This window comes from Symsagittifera roscoffensis, chromosome 4 (assembly GCF_963678635.1).
Source record: "Symsagittifera roscoffensis chromosome 4, txSymRosc1.1, whole genome shotgun sequence".
NCBI lineage: Eukaryota > Metazoa > Xenacoelomorpha > Acoela > Convolutidae > Symsagittifera > Symsagittifera roscoffensis.
The window spans coordinates 28,294,306-28,320,024 of NC_087065.1; the positions used below are offsets into that span (position 1 = coordinate 28,294,306).

The 25,719-nt window shown below is 37.7% G+C and overlaps 2 protein-coding genes across 3 annotated transcripts in view; both read left to right on the forward strand.

Moving 5' to 3' along the window:
* Positions 1–25,719, forward strand: part of LOC134845231 (solute carrier family 12 member 4-like) — a 191,250-nt gene that overhangs the window by 67,876 nt on the left and 97,655 nt on the right. The gene's annotated exons all lie outside the window — the stretch shown is intronic.
* LOC134845234 (ubiquitin-like FUBI-ribosomal protein eS30 fusion protein) overlaps positions 6,438–25,719 on the forward strand; it is a 138,879-nt gene continuing 119,597 nt past the window's right edge. Inside the window, exon 1 of the mRNA XM_063862152.1 lies at positions 6,438–6,448. The gene's annotated coding sequence lies outside the window, so the exon portion shown is untranslated. The remainder of the gene's footprint in view (positions 6,449–25,719) is intronic.

Genomic DNA, 25,719 nt, shown 5'->3' on the forward strand with positions numbered 1-25,719 from the left:
AGATAAAACCGAGCAAAGTGTTAATTTTTATACAGATATCGGCGAAAGCAGAGTAAGGTGTGTTAGAAAGATTGCGATGTATGACAGAACATTCTAAAAATACACAACACGCACTTGGATGAAAATTTTGATCAAATGAACTATAAAAGGTTACAGAATTCATGAAAAAGATCCGCAAGAATTTGTTTTGAGAAGATATTTAAAAAAACTGAGTAATTCATTAGCAATAAACTCTCAAATTACTTCTCAAATTACATAGACTAGTCGATTCAATATCGTTTTTGGCTCAAGGTTTAGTGAATGAAAATTAAAATGAAAACGCAAAAAAAGCTAACGCGAGATAAATCGATTGAGATATCGGCTCGATGAGATAATATGAATCAGTAGTGATAGCTTTTGGGTGTGTCCATGAACATAACGAATCACAGCACACTGAATGAAATTAAACAGCATAAATAGCTTAGCAAATAGCCCTGGTCAACTACTAAGAGATTATGTTAAAACATACACATTCAAGCCCTAGCCGAGGTCCGCGACGTATCTCGGGACCAAAGGATGTCGCAGAAATGTCCATCGCCGGTTAAGAAAACCTCCTTTGCGTCAAAGTCTGAGTCGCGCAAAGTCACCACAAAAGTCGCGCAAAATCGCAAGTTTAGATCACCTTCTTTTCACTCCATAATTTTAAAATCTAGATCCTACAGATGTAACAGGTTTTTTTGATCTTTACCGTCCCGAACAATCCATTCAGAGTCTCATGCCAACACTAGGTTTCCAATCAAACCGAGTTCCCATGGTCAACACTAGAGTTCCCATGGTCAAACCGGAGATTTTCAGTCTCAATGGTCTGAAGATTTCAATTTTTGGTTCCAAGGGTGTGAACCGGTCAAATTTCGGTATCAACGCTCTAAACGTGCCAAATTTTAGTCCCTACAGTCTGAAACAAAACCACGACCTCTAATTATGAGCAATGTCAAACAAAATTGAAAGTTTGAGAACAAAAAATAATAATTTTTAATCTGGTAAAGTCTGAAAGGCCGAACCAAACCAAACAAAACACGACAAAGTGGAACAAATTCATTAAAAATCTGGTTCAGCCGGACAAAGACAAGCAAAGACGGATTTCATCCGAAAGTATAAGAAAAAACATTTTGAGTCGCGAGTGTTGCACCATTTTTTTGAGCCGCGCATAGTCGGGAAATTTCTTCAAGGCCTCGCAAAGTTCCGACATACCCATTTTGAGTCGCAATGATCACAACATACCCATTTTAAGTCGCTATGATCACAATATACCCATTTTGAGTTGCAATGGTCACGACTTACCCGTGTTGGGTGGCGATGGTTGCGACATAGGTCACCACTCTCGGCCCAAGAGCTGTAATGCGCTGTGACCTAAATGATTTTTACTGGAAAACTTTTACCAACTGTAGCAATTTTGTTTTAGAAGCAATATCTTGCTCAAGTTTTTCTGAGTTTTCTGAGTTTTCTCTCTCAGTTTCTCTGAGTTTTATCTCTGTTGTTTTAATTTTCTCGCTGAGAATGTTTCACGTCACATGAACAAATTCTTTACTCCGCTTAATCGAGAAAGAGTTCACTAGGATCCAAAACTTAGTGTAGATGAGGAAAACTGGAATTTTCAGACCCGGATTACATTGGTATGTCATTGAAACCAAATACTGATAGTTCCATAGGAGGTAGCTTTTAGAATGTTTTGTTGGTCTATGTAAAAGTTCTATTGAACTTCGAAGGTGTGTGTTGTCCAAAGTGGACATTGAAAACAGGCATTTTAGAGAGTAAAATCCTGAGTTTGCGCTTAATTTTGATCCCTAGTTTATGATCAGACAATCGATACCAAAATTTGGTCTTTCCAGACTTTTGCTACCAAATGTTGGTATTTTGAGACTTTGCAGAACTAGGCACGGTGTCTTCGACCGGCGCTACCGAATGAAAATTAACTAAGACCGGCGTAACCAAACCAAACTCGGGTTGAGGTAGCTGCGTTATGATCAAATTGTTAAATTTTCTATGACCAGAGCGTCGCATGTTCAGAGACGAGAATTCAATTTATTCCATGGGAAACCTGAACGGATTATTTGTGGCCAACAAAAATCCGTTAAGACCTCAGACCTTGACGAGAAAAAATACCGAAAGCATCCGCTAGGACTGCGGGGACCAGATATTGACATGTTCAGACCAAGGGGACTCGCAGTGGATTAACGACTAGTTTTTCGATCATGTCGCGAATAAGTTTTTGACCATTTGACCATGTCGCGAAAAATTGTTCGACCATGTCGCCTCTTTTTAGCCATACCGCGCAGTAGCGAAGCGGATTCATAGGGCGAAGGACGGGGGGAGGGGTGTCCTGCCGAATCAAAGGTCCCCCTTTGTTCTATTTTGAGATATCAATTTTCGGCTGAGAGACCGCAAAAAAAGCTAAAAAAGCTAACGCGAGATAAATCGATTGAGATATCGGTTCAATGGGATAATATGAATCAGTTATGATAGCTTTTGGGTGTGTCCATGAACATAACGAATCACAGCACACTGAATGAAATTAAACAGCATGAATAGCTTAGTAAATAGCCCTGGTCAACTACTAAGAAATTATGTTAAAACATACACATTCAAGCCCTAGCCGAGGTCCGCGACGTATCTCGGGACCAAAGGATGTCGCAGAAATGTCCATCGCCGGTTAAGAAAACCTCCTTTGCGTCAAAGTCTGAGTCGCGCAAAGTCACCACAAAAGTCGCGCAAAATCGCAAGTTTAGATCACCTTCTTTTCGCTCCATAATTTTAAAATCTAGATCCTACAGATGTAACAGGTTTTTTTGATCTTTACCGTCCCGAACAATCCATTCAGAGTCTCATGCCAACACTAGGTTTCCAATCAAACCGAGTTCCCATGGTCAACACTAGAGTTCCCATGGTCAAACCGGAGATTTTCAGTCTCAATGGTCTGAAGATTTCAATTTTTGGTTCCAAGGGTGTGAACCGGTCAAATTTCGGTATCAACGCTCTAAACGTGCCAAATTTTAGTCCCTACAGTCTGAAAACAAAACCACGACCTCTAATTATGAGCAATGTCAAACAAAATTGAAAGTTTGAGAACAAAAAATAATAATTTTTAATCTGGTAAAGTCTGAAAGGCCGAACCAAACCAAACAAAACACGACAAAGTGGAACAAATTCATTAAAAATCTGGTTCAGCCGGACAAAGACAAGCAAAGACGGATTTCATCCGAAAGTATAAGAAAAAACATTTTGAGTCGCGAGTGTTGCACCATTTTTTTGAGCCGCGCATAGTCGGGAAATTTCTTCAAGGACTCGCAAAGTTCCGACATACCCATTTTGAGTCGCAATGATCACAACATACCCATTTTAAGTCGCTATGATCACAATATACCCATTTTGAGTTGCAATGGTCACGACTTACCCGTGTTGGGTGGCGATGGTTGTGACATAGGTCACCACTCTCGGCCCAAGAGCTGTAATGCGCTGTGACCTAAATGATTTTTACTGGAAAACTTTTACCAACTGTAGCAATTTTGTTTTAGAAGCAATATCTTGCTCAAGTTTTTCTGAGTTTTCTGAGTTTTCTCTCTCAGTTTCTCTGAGTTTTATCTCTGTTGTTTTAATTTTCTCGCTGAGAATGTTTCACGTCACATGAACAAATTCTTTACTCCGCTTAATCGAGAAAGAGTTCACTAGGATCCAAAACTTAGTGTAGATGAGGAAAACTGGAATTTTCAGACCCGGATTACATTGGTATGTCATTGAAACCAAATACTGATAGTTCCATAGGAGGTAGCTTTTAGAATGTTTTGTTGGTCTATGTAAAAGTTCTATTGAACTTCGAAGGTGTGTGTTGTCCAAAGTGGACATTGAAAATAGGCATTTTAGAGAGTAAAATCCTGAGTTTGCGCTTAATTTTGATCCCTAGTTTATGATCAGACAATCGATACCAAAATTTGGTCATTCCAGACTTTTGCTACCAAATGTTGGTATTTTGAGACTTTGCAGAACTAGGCACGGTGTCTTCGACCGGCGCTACCGAATGAAAATTAACTAAGACCGGCGTAACCAAACCAAACTCGGGTTGAGGTAGCTGCGTTATGATCAAATTGTTAAATTTTCTATGACCAGAGCGTCTCATGTTCAGAGACGAGAATTCAATTTATTCCATGGGAAACCTGAACGGATTATTTGTGGCCAACAGAATCCGTTAAGACCTCAGACCTTGACGAGAAAAAATACCAAAAGCATCCGCTAGGACTGCGGGGACCAGATATTGACATGTTCAGACCAAGGGGACTCGCAGTGGATTAACGACTAGTTTTTCGATCATGTCGCGAATAAGTTTTTGACCATTTGACCATGTCGCGAAAAATTGTTCGACCATGTCGCCTCTTTTTAGCCATACCGCGCAGTAGCGAAGCGGATTCATAGGGCGAAGGACGGGGGGAGGGGTGTCCTGCCGAATCAAAGGTCCCCCTTTGTTCTATTTTGAGATATCAATTTTCGGCTGAGAGACCGCAAAAAAAGCTAAAAAAGCTAACGCGAGATAAATCGATTGAGATATCGGTTCAATGAGATAATATGAATCAGTTATGATAGCTTTTGGGTGTGTCCATGAACATAACGAATCACAGCACACTGAATGAAATTAAACAGCATGAATAGCTTAGTAAATAGCCCTGGTCAACTACTAAGAGATTATGTTAAAACATACACATTCAAGCCCTAGCCGAGGTCCGCGACGTATCTCGGGACCAAAGGATATCGCAGAAATGTCCATCGCCGGTTAAGAAAACCTCCTTTGCGTCAAAGTCTGAGTCGCGCAAAGTCACCACAAAAGTCGCGCAAAATTGCAAGTTTAGATCACCTTCTTTTCACTCCATAATTTTAAAATCTAGATCCTACAGATGTAACAGGTTTTTTTGATCTTTACCGTCCCGAACAATCCATTCAGAGTCTCATGCCAACACTAGGTTTCCAATCAAACCGAGTTCCCATGGTCAACACTAGAGTTCCCATGGTCAAACCGGAGATTTTCAGTCTCAATGGTCTGAAGATTTCAATTTTTGGTTCCAAGGGTGTGAACCGGTCAAGTTTCGGTATCAACGCTCTAAACGTGCCAAATTTTAGTCCCTACAGTCTGAAAACAAAACCACGACCTCTAATTATGAGCAATGTCAAACAAAGTTGAAAATTTGAGAACAAAAAATAATAATTTTTAATCTGGTAAAGTCTGAAAGGCCGAACCAAACCAAACAAAACACGACAAAGTGGAACAAATTCATTAAAAATCTGGTTCAGCCGGACAAAGACAAGCAAAGACGGATTTCATCCGAAAGTATAAGAAAAAACATTTTGAGTCGCGAGTGTTGCACCATTTTTTTGAGCCGCGCATAGTCGGGAAATTTCTTCAAGGCCTCGCAAAGTTCCGACATACCCATTTTGAGTCGCAATGATCACAACATACCCATTTTAAGTCGCTATGATCACAATATACCCATTTTGAGTTGCAATGGTCACGACTTACCCGTGTTGGGTGGCGATGGTTGCGACATAGGTCACCACTCTCGGCCCAAGAGCTGTAATGCGCTGTGACCTAAATGATTTTTACTGGAAAACTTTTACCAACTGTAGCAATTTTGTTTTAGAAGCAATATCTTGCTCAAGTTTTTCTGAGTTTTCTGAGTTTTCTCTCTCAGTTTCTCTGAGTTTTATCTCTGTTGTTTTAATTTTCTCGCTGAGAATGTTTCACGTCACATGAACAAATTCTTTACTCCGCTTAATCGAGAAAGAGTTCACTAGGATCCAAAACTTAGTGTAGATGAGGAAAACTGGAATTTTCAGACCCGGATTACATTGGTATGTCATTGAAACCAAATAACTTTTTTAACTGAAAGTGAGAGTTGTTATTTTGATTTGATCATGGAGCATCAAAGTAAGGAGAAGGTTTTCGGTGGGGCGGGAAGTCTTGACCAATCTAACGGTCTCGACTCCTTCGTAAGGTTGGGGGTTGTATCTTCGTAATGTGGAAACTTAGCTCCAAAAAAACTTAATAGTTTCAATTATTTACAATACTGGCTGGTCTCGAAAAACAACTGATTTAATATTTGACAAAGCTTTTCCTACCGAAAATTCAAATTTACAATGATGCTAATTTTCTGTTTTTGTATAGTCGGGTGCAAAAAATGGTAGAGAAAAATTCATTTAAACACGCAAATGACCCCTAGAAAATTGCAAAAAGTTCGGACAGGCAGAATTAATTAACAAGAGCAGTCATTTTTATTTTGACAAACTTTTGCTAACTAGTTCGTTTTTTGTTGAGAGACTCAAGCTCGGTATGATATTTAAGGTTTTGCGTGCAAAACATTTCCGAAAACAAATCAAATGCTCTGCTTAATTAATTTTGTCTGTCCGAATTTTTAGTTACTTATTAAATTCAGAAAATTTTTGCATAAAACCTTGTTTTCCAGACCAAAAATTATGTCCGAAGATTGCCTAAAAACTTCAGATTGTTTTCAACCTTTACTACACTGACAGATATTTGATTGTAACATGCCGATTTGAACATGTATTATTATGATTACTAATAGCAGGGACAGATCTAGGGTTTTCTCGAGGGGGAAGCGGATTTTCAAAAAAAAGAGAGAATTGCAAAATTGGGAACAAACACTTAAATAAATTAGGCAATCTAATTTTTTATTAGATAGCTCTTTTTTTTCTTGCAATTCTCTATGAGAGTTTATAGTTTTTAACAATTATATTAGATAAAGTCCTTAGTTTTTGATTTTTGAAATATTAAGGACCTTCAAGCAGAAAATTAAGTCTTACTTATTCTTTGAAGTTCCGCGTTTGCTTTTTTGTCGGTGTTTGCTGTTGTTTATCAGAAAAATTGCAGTTAATTAAAAAAATAAATTTTTTGCAAGACTCGTTTTGAACAACTATATCGAAACAGGTCCTAAATTTTTGAAATCTTTTGGACGATCAGGTTAGAAAATAAGTCTTACTTATTCTTTGAAGTTCTGCGTTCGCTTTTTCTCGGTGTTTACTGTTTTTTGATCTGAAAAATTGCAACTCTCTGTCTCAAGGTTAGATTTTCATCTTAAGATTGCATAAAAATTTCAGATTGCTTGCAGAGTTTGCTCTACACTGGCAGATTTTTGTTTGTATCATACCGATTGGAAAACATTTTAAAACAATAGAGGGTTGTTATTATTAGCAGTAGCAATTCTAGAATTTTCTCGAGAGAGGGGACGGATTTTCAAAAAAAAGATAACAGCAAAAAGTTGAAACAAATGCCGTTGAATAATTAAAGCACCCTATTAATTTTTTAGATTGCTCTATTTGAATTATTTTGGGTGGTTTTTTCAAAAAGTAATAGAGCATAAGAAATTTTTGCATTTTTGTATAAGGTATTAGTTTTTAACAATTAGTCGGATAAGATCTTATTTTTTGAGACCAAGCTACAAACTAAGTCTCACATATTCTTTGAAGTTCCGCGTTTGTTTTTTCTCGGTGGTCAGAAAAATTGCATTGAGTGCTGAATTTTTTTTGAAGAAGTTACCTTGAAATTGCTCACAATAGATGCCACTGCAAAATAGATCCCTCTAAAAAATAGATACCCAGGACAGAGGTCGGACATAGATAGAAATCAAGGGGGCATTTCAACAAAAGTAGAGAAATGCAAAAAGTTGGAACAAACACTTTTGAATGAATAGAGCCAGCTAATAACTTACTGATTTGTTCTATTCATTCGGACAAGGTCGAACATGGTCGAAAAAGGTCGGTCAAGATCAAACAAATAGAGAAATCGAGCGGGTGGATTTTCAGAAAAAATAGAGAAATGCAAAACGTTGGAACTAACAATTTCGAATAAATTGAGCAATCTAATAATTCATTAGATTGCCCTTGCTATTTATTCGGACCAGGTCGGACAAGGTCTTAAATTTTGGAAATATTTCTGACCTTTAAGCTAAAAATTGAGTTTTACTTATTTTTTGAAGGTGCGCGTTTGCTTTTGTCGGTGCTTTCTGTTGAGAAATCACCTTGAAATTGCTCAAAAGTATATGCCTCTGAAAAAGCGCAATCAATTGTTGTTCTGACAGTTCTTATACACTTTGAAAAATTGCATAAGAACGGTCTGACAGTTCTTATGACAGTTCTTATGCATAATTTTCACGCCATTTCACTGCCTGAAGGTCGAAAACAATATGATAAACTACATTGATGTTTTAAATTTACCGGACACAAGAAACAAAATTTGAAAATTCAAAGGCTGTTCTCAAACTAATTCCAGATAAGACAAGAAAAAAAGAGAACAAAATTGCTTAGAGTTTTACCAGAATTATTATAATTAAATTTTTTTGAAATGAAAGTATAGTGCAAAATTCGAAAAACAAATTGCACCTTGAAAATTCAGGTGAAAATTTAAGCAACTTATGTTTTCTTCAATTTTTGTCCAATCATGACCCAATTTGAGAAAACCTTTGACGTTTCAAGTTTTTGTTCGTTTTGTCCAGATAATTTAAATTAGAACTATATATTGCGAAGCAGTTGGCAACCAAATTTCATATAAGCAGAGAGTTGCACCGAGTTTGGACAAAAAATTTTAATGAAAAAAATTTTAATGAAAAGTTTTTTATTTTGAACTTTTTTGTGATGCTAGATGTTAGAGTTCTATAAAACTGGATAATTGAAGCGTTAAAAACTACAAGTTTTGTGTTTCTGAAGCGTTTTCTTCAGTCTAAGCTAACAGAATTTTTCTCTTTAGACTTCAATTTTCTGAATAGACATCCCTTCAATCCTAAGATAAGAAAGAAAACAGTGAAATCAAAATAATTTTTTCTATTTTCATGACTTGTTTGGGTCGTTTCACTTTTGACCAAAAGTTAACGTTTGTCATTCTCAAAAAAGAAAAATCTATCAATCACGCTTTTTCGGAATTGAGCTTATTTATCTGCAAGTGCAACCCAATAAACTTCTTAAAAACACAAATTTTATCACAGATGCAAGGCAAAATGATTGCCCTAATTCAGAAAAATAATTAATCCGGCAAATTGTTATCAGACAATTTTGCCCAAAAAATCGAGTTTGCAGAGTCTTTGCGGATGTAGTAATAATCAGTAGCGGATATAGGGGATGGGGGGCGAACGCCTCCTCCCTTAAAAGAATTTGACTCCCTACCGACGCGAAGGGTCTCTTCTTTGAACTATTTTGAGGTATCCATTTTGGCTGATCTAAAATTTTTCTAAGGGTGTCTGTGGTGCCAAAGTTTACTATTTTTGAGGGGAAATTGCGCACCAAGCAAACTCGATGTTTTGATCAACATTTCCCAAAACTTCCTAAAAAGGCGTTTTTGTTCTGTTTTTCAAATATTTGCCTGCGGTGCCTGTTTACTTTTCTCTCTTTTTATTTAACACCAAACGTCCCAAAATGTCGGTATAATATATGTTATTATAATTATTATGATTTATATCATGATTATAATTTCTTATTGTTTCAGGAAAGGGAGGGTTGGTTGTTTCACTTTTGAAGGCCTTAAAAACAATGGTTTTTATTTATATTTAAGAAAAAAAAACAATTCAAAATCATGCACTGGGACCAAAAAACATAGGTTGAAAATTAGGAAATAAAAACTGAAATTTGATAACTGATGTGCAATTAGAATTGAAAATAACTCACTTTTCAAATGCTTCCCGGCAACTTTGAGGTGATCGCCTTGTTCGGCAGATAAACCGTCTTCAATTATTCGTTCAAACTGAAAGTTCATCAAGTCTGACTTTTTCGGTTTTCGCTCAATTCTAAACAATGTTTTAATAATGAAAAATGAACGCTTTGAAGTCCCTAAAACTTTTAGAATTGGCAACCGATTTAATATTAAAATTTTCAAACTAAGGTTTTCTTTCAGTTAAAATTGACCAAATTAAAACTTATTTAAACCCCGCCCACTGCGACCAAAGATTTGCTTTTACTATTCATGATCCAGCCGTAATCGCATTTTTTTCTCAAACTCCAATCAGCCTTTGGCTCTTTTTCCATTCGCCCCAAATGGTTTCAACTATCTAACACTCAGAGTAATAACACTACCAATAACCTAGTTAAATTGAAGCACCAAATTCTAAATTTTAAAATGTTGCACAGAAATAACAAGTTAAATAAGATGAGGAAAAATTGCAAAACCGAGGTAGAAACAAAATTCTAAAATGTCAGTAAAAATGCAAAGTATCTTGTAAAAATTCTTAAAAAATGCATTTTCAGGGCGGGTAATCACTGTGAGGTATCAAATATTGTTTTTTCACACTTCTTTGGTCGTGGCAGAAACAGTTCGAAGTCGTTTCTTCGGGCCTCGTCTCCATACTTGCTAAAAGTTAATTTTGGCTTTTCTTCCGATTCAGTTGTATCTTCTGCCATCAATTTGAAGATTTTTTTAAAATAAGAAAAGGATGATTTTCTTAAATTTAGTATAGCTTGAATTGAATAATGTTGAGATTAACTCCAACGTTCAAACGCTTTGATTAATTGTTTTCAGTAATGTTTGCAATAACGAGTTTTTAATTGTTTTCAATACTGTAGAACTGAAACCGAATTCGTATTTTTCTTCTAATTGGTTTTGATGATGTAGAATTGAAAACCACCAGGCATTGAAAAAGAAGCAAACGAAAGCACAATCTTTACAGTTTTTCAGCCTCTTACACCGATAATCTCTCTGTGTTTTTGTGTGACTAAGCCAGTGCCACACACAAGTGCTGCATTCATACTTGTTGTCGTCATAAAAACTAAGCTTCTGATTGTATGTTCAATCGACTTTTGTTTTCATCACAGTTTGATAAAAGGTATAATACGACCAATAACTGGAATTTCCAGTTCCAGCGACATCTGGAGTTAAATCGCAAAATTCTAGAGTTTAGATACAAAAAAAGGTAGAAACTTGCACATGGTTTCAAACAAAAGTGTGAGAAGCCGAGCTACTCAGACTTTTTTTGTCATTTAGAAGCTGATCAATCATATCTTTGATCAGGGGGGGGGGGATCTAGGATTTTCTCGAAGGGGGGGGATTTTCAAAAAATTTTCATAATTTTGTTGAATTTTTTCAGGTCGACCAAATCACTAAAAGGATCATGTTTTGGCCAATTTTTTTTGTGCATCGATGACAAAACAATTGGCAAAAAAAGGCGTTTTTAGGCACTTTTTGGACAATTTTGACCAAAAAAATTGGTTTTTTTTCAACACCCCCCCTTTCAAATTAGTATAGATTTGCGCCTTAAAAAATTTTAAGGTCAGCTAGCCAACAATGAAGGTCTTAAAATAGTAAAGTAGTACCAATATAGGTACTCTTTGAGTAGTCAGGGGGTGGAATCTTTGAGGGGGGGCAAGATAAAAACCGAGCAAGATAAAACCGAGCAAAGTGTTAATTTTTATACAGATATCGGCGAAAGCAGAGTAAGGTGTGTTAGAAAGATTGCGATGTATGACAGAACATTCTAAAAATACACAACACGCACTTGGATGAAAATTTTGATCAAATGAACTATAAAAGGTTACAGAATTCATGAAAAAGATCCGCAAGAATTTGTTTTGAGAAGATATTTAAAAAAACTGAGTAATTCATTAGCAATAAACTCTCAAATTACTTCTCAAATTACATAGACTAGTCGATTCAATATCGTTTTTGGCTCAAGGTTTAGTGAATGAAATTGAAAATGAAAACGCAAAAAAAGCTAACGCGAGATAAATCGATTGAGATATCGGCTCGATGAGATAATATGAATCAGTAGTGATAGCTTTTGGGTGTGTCCATGAACATAACGAATCACAGCACACTGAATGAAATTAAACAGCATGAATAGCTTAGCAAATAGCCCTGGTCAACTACTAAGAGATTATGTTAAAACATACACATTCAAGCCCTAGCCGAGGTCCGCGACGTATCTCGGGACCAAAGGATGTCGCAGAAATGTCCATCGCCGGTTAAGAAAACCTCCTTTGCGTCAAAGTCTGAGTCACGCAAAGTCACCACAAAAGTCGCGCAAAATCGCAAGTTTAGATCACCTTCTTTTCACTCCATAATTTTGAAATCTAGATCCTACAGATGTAACAGGTTTTTTTGATCTTTACCGTCCCGAACAATCCATTCAGAGTCTCATGCCAACACTAGGTTTCCAATCAAACCGAGTTCCCATGGTCAACACTAGAGTTCCCATAGTCAAAACGGAGATTTTCAGTCTCAATGGTCTGAAGATTTCAATTTTTGGTTCCAAGGGTGTGAACCGGTCAAATTTCGGTATCAACGCTCTAAACGTGCCAAATTTTAGTCCCTACAGTCTGAAAACAAAACCACGACCTCTAATGTTGAGCAATGTCAAACAAAGTTGAAAGTTTGAGAACAAAAAATAATAATTTTTAATCTGGTAAAGTCTGAAAGGCCGAACCAAACCAAACAAAACACGACAAAGTGGAACAAATTCATTAAAAATCTGTTTCAGCCGGACAAAGACAAGCAAAGACGGATTTCATCCGAAAGTATAAGAAAAAACATTTTGAGTCGCGAGTGTTGCACCATTTTTTTGAGCCGCGCATAGTCGGGAAATTTCTTCAAGGACTCGCAAAGTTCCGACATACCCATTTTGAGTCGCAATGATCACAACATACCCATTTTAAGTCGCTATGATCACAATATACCCATTTTGAGTTGCAATGGTCACGACTTACCCGTGTTGGGTGGCGATGGTTGTGACATAGGTCACCACTCTCGGCCCAAGAGCTGTAATGCGCTGTGACCTAAATGATTTTTACTGGAAAACTTTTACCAACTGTAGCAATTTTGTTTTAGAAGCAATATCTTGCTCAAGTTTTTCTGAGTTTTCTGAGTTTTCTCTCTCAGTTTCTCTGAGTTTTATCTCTGTTGTTTTAATTTTCTCGCTGAGAATGTTTCACGTCACATGAACAAATTCTTTACTCCGCTTAATCGAGAAAGAGTTCACTAGGATCCAAAACTTAGTGTAGATGAGGAAAACTGGAATTTTCAGACCCGGATTACATTGGTATGTCATTGAAACCAAATACTGATAGTTCCATAGGAGGTAGCTTTTAGAATGTTTTGTTGGTCTATGTAAAAGTTCTATTGAACTTCGAAGGTGTGTGTTGTCCAAAGTGAACATTGAAAACAGGCATTTTAGAGAGTAAAATCCTGAGTTTGCGCTTAATTTTGATCCCTAGTTTATGATCAGACAATCGATACCAAAATTTGGTCTTTCCAGACTTTTGCTAGCAAATGTTGGTATTTTGAGACTTTGCAGAACTAGGCACGGTGTCTTCGACCGGCACTACCGAATGAAAATTAACTAAGACCGGCGTAACCAAACCAAACTCGGGTTGAGGTAGCTGCGTTATGATCAAATTGTTAAATTTTCTATGACCAGAGCGTCGCATGTTCAGAGACGAGAATTCAATTTATTCCATGGGAAACCTGAACGGATTATTTGTGGCCAACAAAAATCCGTTAAGACCTCAGACCTTGACGAGAAAAAATACCGAAAGCATCCGCTAGGACTGCGGGGACCAGATATTGACATGTTCAGACCAAGGGGACTCGCAGTGGATTAACGACTAGTTTTTCGATCATGTCGCGAATAAGTTTTTGACAATTTGACCATGTCGCGAAAAATTGTTCGACCATGTCGCCTCTTTTTAGCCATACCGTGCAGTAGCGAAGCGGATTCATAGGGCGAAGGACGGGGGGAGGGGTGTCCTGCCGAATCAAAGGTCCCCCTTTGTTCTGTTTTGAGATATCAATTTTCGGCTGAGAGACCGCAAAAAAAGCTAAAAAAGCTAACGCGAGATAAATCGATTGAGATATCGGTTCAATGAGATAATATGAATCAGTTATGATAGCTTTTGGGTGTGTCCATGAACATAACGAATCACAGCACACTGAATGAAATTAAACAGCATGAATAGCTTAGCAAATAGCCCTGGTCAACTACTAAGAGATTATGTTAAAATATACACATTCAAGTCCTAGCCGAGGTCCGCGACGTATCTCGGGACCAAAGGATATTGCGGAAATGTCCATCGCCGGTTAAGAAAACCTCCTTTGCGTCAAAGTCTGAGTCGCGCAAAGTCACCACAAAAGTCGCGCAAAATCGCAAGTTTAGATCACCTTCTTTTCACTCCATAATTATAAAATCTATATCCTACAGATGTAACAGGTTTTTTGATCTTTACCGTCCCGAACAATCCATTCAGAGTCTCATGTCAACACTGGGTTTCCAATCAAACCGAGTTCCCATGGTCAGCACTAGAGTTCCCATGGTCAAACCGGAGATTTTCAGTCTGAATGTTCAAAAGATTTCAATTTTTAGTTCCAAGGGTGTGAACCGGTCAAACTTCGGTATCAACGCTCTAAACGTGCCAAATTTTAGTCCCTACAGTCTGAAAACAAAACCACGACCTCCAATGTTGAGCAATGTCAAATAAAGTTGAAAGTTTGGGAACAAAAAAAAAATTTTCTCTGGTAAAGTCTGAAAGGCCGAACCAAACCAAACAAAACACGACAAAGTTGAACAAATTCATTAAAAATCTGGTTCAGCCGGACAAAGACAAGCAAAGACGGATTTCATCCGAAAGTATAAGAAAAAACATTTTGAGTCGCGAGTGTTGCACCATTATTTTGAGCTGCGCATAGTCGGTAAAGTTCTTCAAGGCCTCGCAAAGTTCCCACATACCCATTTTGAGTCGCAATGATCACAACATACCCATTTTGAGTCGCTATGATTACAACATACCCATTTTAAGTCGCTATGATCACAATATACCCATTTTGAGTTGCAATGGTCACGACTTAACCGTGTTAGGTGGTGATGGTTGCGACATAGTACACCACTCTCGGCCCAAGAGCTGTAATGCGCTGTGACCTAAATGATTTTCACTGGAAAACTTTTACCAACTGTAGCAATTTTGTTTTAGAAGCAATATCTTGCTCAAGTTTTTCTGAGTTTTCTGAGTTTTCTCTCTCAGTTTCTGTGAGTTTTATCTCTGTTGTTTTAATTTTCTCGCTGAGAATGTTTCACGTCACATGAACAAATTTTTTACTCTGCTTAATCAAGAAAGAGTTCACTAGGATCCAAAACTTAGTGTAGATGAGGAAAACTGGCATTTTCAGACCCGGATTACATTGGTATGTCATTGAAACCAAATACTGATAGTTCCATAGGAGGTAGCTTTTAGAATGTGTTGTTGTTCTATGTAAAAGTTCTATTGAACTTCGAAGGTGTGTGTTGTCCAAAGTGAACATTGAAAACAGGCATTTTAGAGAGTAAAATCCTGAGTTTGTGCTTAATTTTGATCCCTAGTTTATGATCAGACAATCGCTACCAAAATTTGGTCTTTCCAGACTTTTGCTACCAAATGTTGTTATTTTGAGACTTTGCAGAACTAGGCAAGGTGTCTTCGACCGGCGCTAACGAATGAAAATTAACTGCGACCGGCGTAACCAAACCAAACTCGGGTTGAGGTAGCTGCGTTATGATCAAATTGTTAAATTTTCTATGACCAGAGCGTCGCATGTTCAGAGACGAGAATTCAATTTAATCCATGGGAAACCTGAACGGATTCTTTGTGGCCAACAAAAATCCGTTAAGACCTCAGACCTTGACGAGAAAAAATACCGAAAGCGTCCGCTAGGACTGCGGGGACCAGATATTGACATGTTCAGACCAAGGGGACTCGCAGTGGATTAACGACTAGTTTTTCGATCATGTCGCGAATAAGTTTTTGACCATTTGACCATGTCGCCTCTTTTTAGCCATACCGCGCAGTAGCGAAGCGGATTCATAGGGCGAAGGACGGGGGGGGGATGTCCTGCCGAATCAAAGGTCCCCCTTTGTTCTATTTTGAGATATCCATTTTCGGCTGAGAGACCCTAAAAGTTTTCTAAAAGCGCCTTTGGCGCCAACATTTATTAATGTTGAGGGAAAGCGCGCGCCGAACAAAACGTTATTTTTTGGTCCATATTTTCCAAATCCAAAAAAGGCATGAAAACGCCTTTTTTGACCTGTTTTTCTCAAAGTTTTGCCTGCGGCACAAAAAATTTAGCCAACATACGGTTTTTTTAAAGCTTTGAGAGAGCTTGGAAAATCAATTTAGTCAACATAAAATTTTTTGAAAATGCGTCCTCCTTATTTGAGAAAATCCTAGATCCGCCAATGATATCGCGTCTATTTTTTTGACCATATCGCGAAACCATTCTTACAAAGTCGAGAATATTTTTTGTAACCATATCTCGACCAGTTTTTTGAGAAGGTGCAGACTAACTTTTCAATGCGCTTTTGACCACATCAAAAGTATTTTCCAGAATCAGCTCTACAAGCACGAAATTTGTCCTTAGAAGCCTAAAAGACCAATCTAGCCCTAAAAAGCGCTTTTCTCTCGGCGCTTTTTAGGGCTAGTTTGTTCTTGTGGGCTTCCAAGGACAAAGTGGCCCGTCTTCCTCTCCCTGTCTGTCTTTGTCACTCGACATTCTACACATTGTGCGTTTCCGGCTCATAACAAAGTCGCGAAGCGTGACGTATCTTTACCCCAATTGTTTCTTCTGACTGCTTCCACAAACTGATGCATTCATTTCATTGGCTTACGTATCGCCATTACTGCTCTGGTTCAAGGCTTCTTTTGATGTTGCTTCTGAACGCTTGTGTTTTTTACTTTCTTTCGTTTGGTAGATGGCCAGTCCCACAGTATCGATCGAGTCCCACATCGTTCCTTATGAACTTAAGTGGTTTCCGAGTGGAATCGAACAACCAAGTATCACTCAGTCAAAAGAATACATTTGTTCGTAACATTGATTAAATAAATTTTTACATCGAATCTGCAATGGTGTTTTATGTAGTAGTGATGGTTACTATATAAAACACCATTGCAGATTCTATGAACGACTTTTTTAAACTGTTCGTGAAAATTCTGACCAGTGATATAAAGTCAACTAACAAACAATGTAAAAGGAACCCGTCGCTTTGTGGTGCAATGTTACACATTATTTACACTTGTCACAGAATCTCTAGAGAGACAAAATGCACTGCATTACGAGGCCAAACTATGCACTGGATAGGAGCACAATTTTGTGTCTGTATGTTTCTGGATTCCAGAGACAAATCTTAAAATATATTCCAAAATGTAAGTGGATTCCACAAACAAAATTTCAGTGGATTCCGCATACATATACCTGTAACGTAAATTTTGTCGGCACATTTGTTTTGCTGCAGATTTCACAACAAGCAAATATAGCTAGTTGTTCTGGATTCCGCAACTGTAAGTGGATTCCGCAAAACTTAAGTGGAATCCGCAAATGTAAGTGGAATCCGCATAATTTGTATGCGGAATCCGCAAATGCAAGCGGATTCCGCAAATTGTAAGTAGATTCCGCATTTTTGTTTATTACTGAACTTGAATATGAACAATTAAAAGGTAGAGGTGGAATATGTAATTTATTATCAATAGGAACGCGCAATTTGAACACAAAAAGACTTATCCATTTCTCAGCGGAATCCACAAACCAATCATAAAACATTGGTCAACTATACGGTTGTCAAATTTTTCGTTTTGGTGTGAAATGGGTTTGAAATGGCTGTTCAGGGTTTGAAATGGCAGTTCGTGTTTCAAATAGGGGCAGTTAAGTCACTCATCAGTATTTGAGATGAAATGGTTCAGTTATGCATAAGAAATTATCATCAGTATTTGAGATGAGATGGTTCAGTTTGAAATGGCAGCTAAATCACTCATCAGTATTTGAGATGAGATGGTTCAGAAATTATCATCGCACTCATCAATATTCGAGATGAGATGGTTCAGTTGGTTCAGAAATTATCATCGCACTCATCAGCATTTGAAACGAGATAAAGGACGACTCGATTATATTTTTTGAAAGCTGAACTGAAATCTCCTCTAAAAAAACTGGATTAAAAATCCTCGTTTAATTAAAACTGAAAGGTGAAACTTATACAAGCGGTAACTTAAAAATACAGTACAGAAAGTAAAATATTGTTTTTGAATATGTTTGAGCAAATGGATCAATTTTTCTGTCCTTTCTGAAACCTTTTCCTCGAAATCTCCACTTTCGGCAAAGCGTCTGTGTTGTCTCAATGGCTTACTCTGGTATTCTTAATCTGGTATTTTTGTTGAATTATTTGTCTCTTCGGCTGTTTTTGCTGTTTCTGAATCCTTTCCCTCGAAAACTCCACCTTCGAGAAAGCGTCTATGTTGTCTCCAAGTCTCACTATGGTATTCGTAGTCTGGTGTGTATGTTGAAATTTTCTCCAGATAAAGTTTGCGTTTACCTCTCTTATTGAATTCAATTTTCTCTTTCCTCATTTTTGTACTCGAATCGTTTGACGTGTTTGGATTCCGATGTTTGAGCGTATTTAAAAAAAAGTTTTCACAGAGTCAAGTGGAGTATCTTTATCCGGACAACTGAAGGGTGTAATGTTTTTGAACTGCAGACTCGAAAGGAAGTGAACCATTTCTTCAGCTGAAGAGTGCGAAGAATACAGCACCGAATGGTTCTCTCAGACACAGCTTTAACCAATCTCCCAGGCATTATCTCGTTTTTACTGAAGAACATTGCAGTTGGAATGATTTTAAGCATTTCTGGACTTGGGATGACCAGCTTGCAAGGCAGTTTTAAGTTCGCAGACGCAGACGACGGCTTGTAGAAATGGATTTTGATACTTTCGCCATCTAAGGTGAGCCAATTTTGAATTGACGGAACAAATTTGTACAATTGATACTGACATAATGAAATGTGAACTTAAGTGTTGAATCTAGACGCAAATTCTTTCATCAAAAACTCATAACCGTAGCAAGTTTTGTCACAAAACTGGACCACATTGTTTGGAAATGAACAGAGCCATGCGGACACGGCTTGAAAGATGGCTGAAAACAGCTTTCCCTAAAAGTTATGAAATTGGAATCTGTTTTGCGTCGATGTAAATATTATCAAAACTATGAACAACAGCTTCTTGTAAATTGTCGAAAAGATGATTGATTCGCTTCGTACGACCAACTTGCCATCTGAAATCGCCAGTAAAAAGGACAGACTTTTCTTTGGAAACTAGTAAGAAAATTATTGAACCTGGACAGTGACGTGCAGGAATAAGAGTGAAAGTTAGGGTAAGAGTCTCGTCCCCTTCCAATGAAACATTCAATGTTGTCTCCTGACCTGAATCCAGATGTACTATATTTGGATTTAAATGAACCTAAAGCGGCAATGCATTTAAGAATGCAGCCAAAAATTTATGACAATAAATTTTCAATTTATAGTGTTTTAACCTTTCGAAGAGCTCAGCCTATTTGAGGCCCACCATGTGATCTGTGTGACAGTGCGAAAGAAAATAAACCGTAGATTTGAGGTTCTCACCATTGAAGCGATCAATTGAAATCCCAGGAAATTCTGATATTGGACCGGAAATTTCTGAAATAATTATAAAAGAGAAAAGGAGGTATGAACAGTGAGTTAAAAAAAAGAGGATCGAAGATACATTTCTATAGTTTTTAGGAAAAGAAAAGACCACCAAATTTCGATCGCCATGAGCACGTTTTGAGTGTAAGCATCTATCCTTGGTTATTTTATACAGCCAATATTTTTTTTATCATTTGGGCGCATAATTAGGATTACACAAGTGGATCCGAAAAACAATAACAATTAGCTTCAGTAGAGCCAATTTTCTCAAAGTAGAGCAGAGTAAAAAAGGAATACTTGGAAATTTTAATTTCATAACTATCATTAAAAATATTAAAAATTTATCTAGTTTTAACTACTTTGTAGCGCCAATAAAACAATCAGTAAAGTTCATCAGATGAGGCAATAGAGATAACTATGAGGCAAAAATGTAAAAATAACTAAAACTACAGTTCTACATAGAGAAAGAAACAGACGTTGATTGACTGTAATTCAGTGACTCTGATAATCATACTGATAAAATGAGGGTCTTAGAGAGGAATCTGACTGAGCATTTGATGTAGCATTTGATCTAGCATTTGATGTAGCACCAGAAACGGCAATTTGAGACAAAACCAGAGACGGCGAATTGAGGCGGCGATTTGAGACGGCACCAGACACGGCGATTTACACTAAAAAACTATTTTCTAATAAAATCCTAGTCAGTAATTAATTTGGTAAAATTAGTTTGAGATTCTGAAATTTAGATGGCTGAATACTGGCTTTGTGAGCAAACTGCGAGCCGAGTTGATTTCGAGTTAAATTGAGCCGGCAAATTTGGATTTTGCGAGTTGAATTGAGCTGTGCAATTGCGTACTAAGGGTGATTGTCAAAACTAGAAAAAAAACAGTTTTCTAAAAAAACTGGTCATAAAACATTTTAGTAATATGTTTTGATATTTGAGATTTCGAAATTTACTAAAAATGGAGCGTAGACATACTATCTGATTTACCGGTCTCTCTGAAAACGGGCAATTTGACATAGGTCAATTTGCATAGGGCCGTTGTTTGCACTAAAAAACAATTTTCTTATAAAAATCTAGTCATAAAATATTTTAGTAAAGTATTTTGAGATTTGAAACCTACCGGTAAGGTAAGGTTGGCAATGTTTGAAAGGCTTGGCTTTTTGGCAATTGTTTGCACTGAGTGAGGCTGAGACGCACAACAAGAGACGTACTACGGCGTCATTTGTTGAGTGTCGGCTAAAAAACAGTTTTTTTTAATAAACTAGCCAGAAACCATTTTAGTAAAATACTTTGAGATTTCGAACTTTCACGATGAGGGTCCGACCCCAGGCTGGGATGACCCAGTGGTTGTGGCGCGTCCTCGGACCCGGATCCGGCCTGGCAGGTTTCCAGTCGCGGTGACTGACGGCGCTGCTGGTCCGCGACTGCGCCCCCGCCCGCTTGCCCAATTATAGGGCATGTCGTCATCACTGGATGAGTCGTCTTCGATTCGCCCATCCCTAACCACAGCGTGCTCGCGACCGTGATCCCGCTCGAAGGAACGCAAGAGCGTCCAAGGCAGTGCTCTCCTCCTCGTCCTTGCCCGAGAGCAGTTCAAAGTCGGAGACACTCCTCAGTTTTTCCGGTTTGGACTCCGAGTCGGAGTCACAGTAGAACACCACTGTCTCGACTTTGATCTGGTCTCCTCCTTCCTCATCGTCATCCTCATCATTTGTATCCTCGTCCGTGTCAGAGGAACTAAACAAAGGTAAAACTTGATCGATATGGAGGAAGGGTTGGATGTTCTTTTGTGGTTTACATTGGGAAGGTTCAAGTTAGTGGTCAAAGGTGGAAAGAAGAGGTTGTTCACATGGCACAAGGCTTAGTTAGTTTAACATGCAATAAATCATGTCAAAAGCAATAGTGACATGTGCATGAACGAGTGGAAAGGCGGCAAGTCCCGCCGACAGATGGTGCACTTTGGCTCAGGCTCATCCTGTATTTTCATCCAGCATCTTAAACACAACTTGTGTGCAATACCGCCATCGTGTATTTTATAGAGCTCTTGTTCATCGTCGCAGCAGACAGGGCTCATTTTAGCTTCGTCATTGGTGGCATTCATCATGTTTTCTGAAATTCAGTAATTCAGTTAGTTACTCAGACTGCATTCTAAAAATTAGAATCATATTTCAATTTATAGAAAAAAACTGTTTTTAAAATATCAATTAATAAATATAGTCAATTTGTACATATTCGTTGAAAAAAATGTCCAGATTATGTATTTGATTCTGGTATTAGAAAGTCTTCAGGCCCTTTTGGCTGATATTTGCTCAGGCAATGCGCCCACTGGCAATTCTCCGCATGACCCACGATGGTGTTAGAAGAGACTGTCCATCTGTTCTTTATTCGCCAGCCTTTCTGTAGTTGTTGAATTAAAATACAAAGTAATCAAAAATTAGCATGAGAAGTTAAAATGAGTTTTTGGGATGAATTAAGCATTTCAGTATACGGGATGACGAAACTCAATTTGTTAGCTTGAATCCTTCGTCGGTACTTTTGTCTTCTCCAACTTCCTTTTAAGTATGTGTCCCAACGACACACCCTTGACTGCTTTTGGGACAGAGAATTTCGTGGCGGCCGACAAGGAAGCATCAGCATCAATGATATTCCAGAACATTGGCGGCATTGATCGGAACAAAGTTTGAACATTAGCTGGCTTAATTGATCGTATATATTCCTAGAATTAAACACAAATGTGAGGTTAAACTTATTTGAAAACTGGAGTCTTATTGGGAGTCCAATTACTTTACAAACTGATTACCATTTCCTTTAAGATGTACCGTCTAGCTCTGAGTTCCTCGGGGTATTCCTTCAAAATTTCGTCAACGAAATTGTCCCCATACATTCGGCTGTCAAAATGGCAACTATCCGCTAAATGATTTTTGAACCCTTTGACGGATTTAGCCGATGGAACTGACAAAGCTCCTTGTTGGCCAATAAACCAGTCTGTCTGGATCCAGTGGAGAAGATCAACTGCAGGTAATAGACTTGAGTCAGGCATGATCTAACAAAATACCCGAAAAAGATCGACGTTTAATTATAACGATTTTGAGCTAGTTTTAGGTTCAGATGCGAAAGTCTCTCTCTTACTTTGCCATAGTCAATTGGAGGTAACATGTCAATCTCACTGGAAATCGTGCTACAAGAGCTACCTGAAACCACGGAAAAACTCTGCCGTTTTCCTGAAGAGTTTTTGGTTTCTGTATCCGCACCAGAGGAGGTCCTTCATCTGTTCTCAGATCTGCTTCAACCAGACTATGAAGTGGGAAAATGGAGCCCGGTAGAGGAAAGGGCGAAACAAACTCTGGTACAAGAGGAAGTGGATCTGGCCTCAGAAACGGTCCATTCGGTACCTCGGGAAGTGGTACCATCCTAATTGGCGCAGCTGGCGCAACGATGGGCAACTTGGCGCACCGATGGGTGACTTCCGAGTTATGTTCATCGATAGTACTTGTCACTTCTTGAGCGGTAATTTTAGTACCAACAGTACCTGGAGCAGTGCCGTTGGAGCAGTGCCCTTGTTCATTGATAGTACTTGTAACTTCATTGATAGTAATTGGCAACCGATTTAATATTAAAATTTTCAAACTAAAGTTTTCTTTCAGTTAAAATTGAACAAATGATAATTTTTTTATACCCCGCCCACTGCGACCAAAGATTTGCTTTTACTGTTTATGATCCAGCCGTAATCGTATTTTTTCTCAAACTCCAATCAGGCTTTGGCTCTTCTTCCATTCGACCCAAATGAATTCAACTATCTAACACTCATAGTAATAACACTACCAATAACCTAGTTCAATTGAAGCACCAAATTCTAAATTTTAAATTGTTGCACAGAAATAACAAATTAAATAAGATGAGGAAAAATTGCAAAACCAAGGTAGAAACAAAATTTTAAAATGTCAGTAAAAATGCAAAGTATTTTGTAAAAGTTTTTTAAAAATGCATTTTCAGGCTTAAATTTGTTCCAGGTTGTCTTTCTGCTCGTCGTCTTGGTCTTTGTCGTCTTTCTGCTGGTTTCCAAGGCATTTCTTACGGTAATCCGTCTTGTCGTCTGCCTCTTTGTTGTTGTCGTGATACAGTCTAGTTGCGCAGAAGTGGACTGAATTATTTGGCTTAGTGCTAAAACAGTTTGAAAATGAAGTCAATAAAAATATCTTATTTTATGTCCGATTTCAAAAGCACACATCTTCACTCACTCTGATCTTCGCTGATTTCATCCTCGCAGATCAATTTTGCCCTCCTCTGCTTCGCTCTGAATGGTAATTGGCACCCCTCATAAGTGTCCCACAGATAGTTCTAACTTTTCCTAGTCAGAGAGAGATTAGCTTTCGTTTGAGCCCAGATCTTCGATTGGCTCTTGTTCTGTCCCAGCATCCAGGCGACAACACATGCTCTGCAGTTCTGTAGCAGTCGCTGAAACCCTCCGTGCCACAGAACATGCAACTCAGTTTCTGCAGTTTTGCATCCCTCTTCTAGCATCGCTTTTCAGCAAAATGGCGGATTATGTTGCTTTTTTGCGAAAATTGTTGATCGCACTCTGGAAACGAAAAGAAAAATAAAATCAGCCCAAGAAAGGATTAATATTTAGACAGTAAATTTTTCACATTATTGATTTTGTTACAAAAATTGGTATGCGGACTATAGTTAGGCTAAGACATCGTTAGCCCTCGTTACAAAAGCAAAGCCCTCCATACAATATAAAATTGATTCATATTTGAGGTGGGGGAAAAGGAAAAAGATCCAATAATTTTAGTGGAATCCGCAAATTCTTTATCACTATCCATAAAATTTTTTAGAAGCTAGGATCAAATATTTTAGAACCTTTTTCACATCAAATTTGGGATATCCTTTAGAATATGAAACCGGTACCTCAATTGTGAAATGCGAGCCTTACATTTTATTATGATAAAAAAAAATTTAAAAAAAACGTCTTTTAGGCCACAATAATTGTGATGCACGTTTACTTCGTTGTTTTAAAATTATCCTGAAGAGGCGCGGATTCGATATCTTAACCTTTTTTTTGGGAGCCATATTCTTTACCTCCAGGCCATCAGACCCGTTAGTATTCTAAGATAAACGTTAAGAATCATGATAAACTTACTTTTGCACTCGAAGCCAGTCGAAGCATATCGGGTTGATCGGTAATTAATAAAGGAAATCACATCAAAAAGAAAAGCAAATCAAATCTAAAAATAATTTTAAATTAAATTGATAGGATCAACCGCAATTTTTCAATATTAAAAAATCATTTTTTCAAGAAATAATAATTTATATTAAAATTCTTGATGGCATATTCGTTACAAGGTACCATAAAGGGGAGAAAATAACAGTATCCAAAACCGCGGTTTTGGATCTTGTTATTTTTCCCCTCTGCGGTATCTTTGTAGCGACTCGGGTTGACCACCAAAAGGCGCAACCCAGGGAATATCACCCTATAAAGATATATCCCCCTAAATTGCCCCCACGAATTTTGTACCCTGTTAACTACCCCCATTTTAAAATCTCAAATACTCATTATAACTCGTTGCAGTTCTGCAAAATTCCAAAACTGATTACAGTTCGTTGCAGTTCTGCTAAATCCCAAATATTGACAAAATCCCAATTACTGACAAAAAGTTCTGCAATATTTGGGATTTTGTCACTATTTGGTATTTTGTCAGTAATTGGGATTTTGTCAGTATTTGGGGTTTTATCAGTAATTGGGATTTTGTCAGCATTTAGAATTTTGTCAGTAATTAGAATTTTGTCGGTATTTGGGATTTTGTCAGTATTTGGGGTTTTGTCACTATTGGGATTTTGTCAGTATTTAGGATTTTGTCAGTAATTGGGATTTTAACAGTATTTGGGATTTTGTCAGTAATTGGGATTTATATCATATTTGGGATTTTGTCAGAATTTGGCTTTTGTCAGTATTCGAGATTTTGCAACTGCAAAAAACTTGTCCCTGTATATTGAGATTTTCTCATTGAGTTAAAATTTGTAATGTAAATTGGAACAAAATTGGAAAGATTTGATCAGTATTTGAGATTGATTTGAAAAACGATTGAGATTTTGCAAAACTAGAACAAACTATTTCAGTTTTTAGGATGGGCAATAGACTGCGCGGCGCCATTACACATTCCTTTCGGTCAAAATTTGAGGTTTTCAGTATTTGGGATAGATTGCACGGCGCCATTACACATTCCTCTCCGTCAAGATTTGGGATTTTACAAACCTC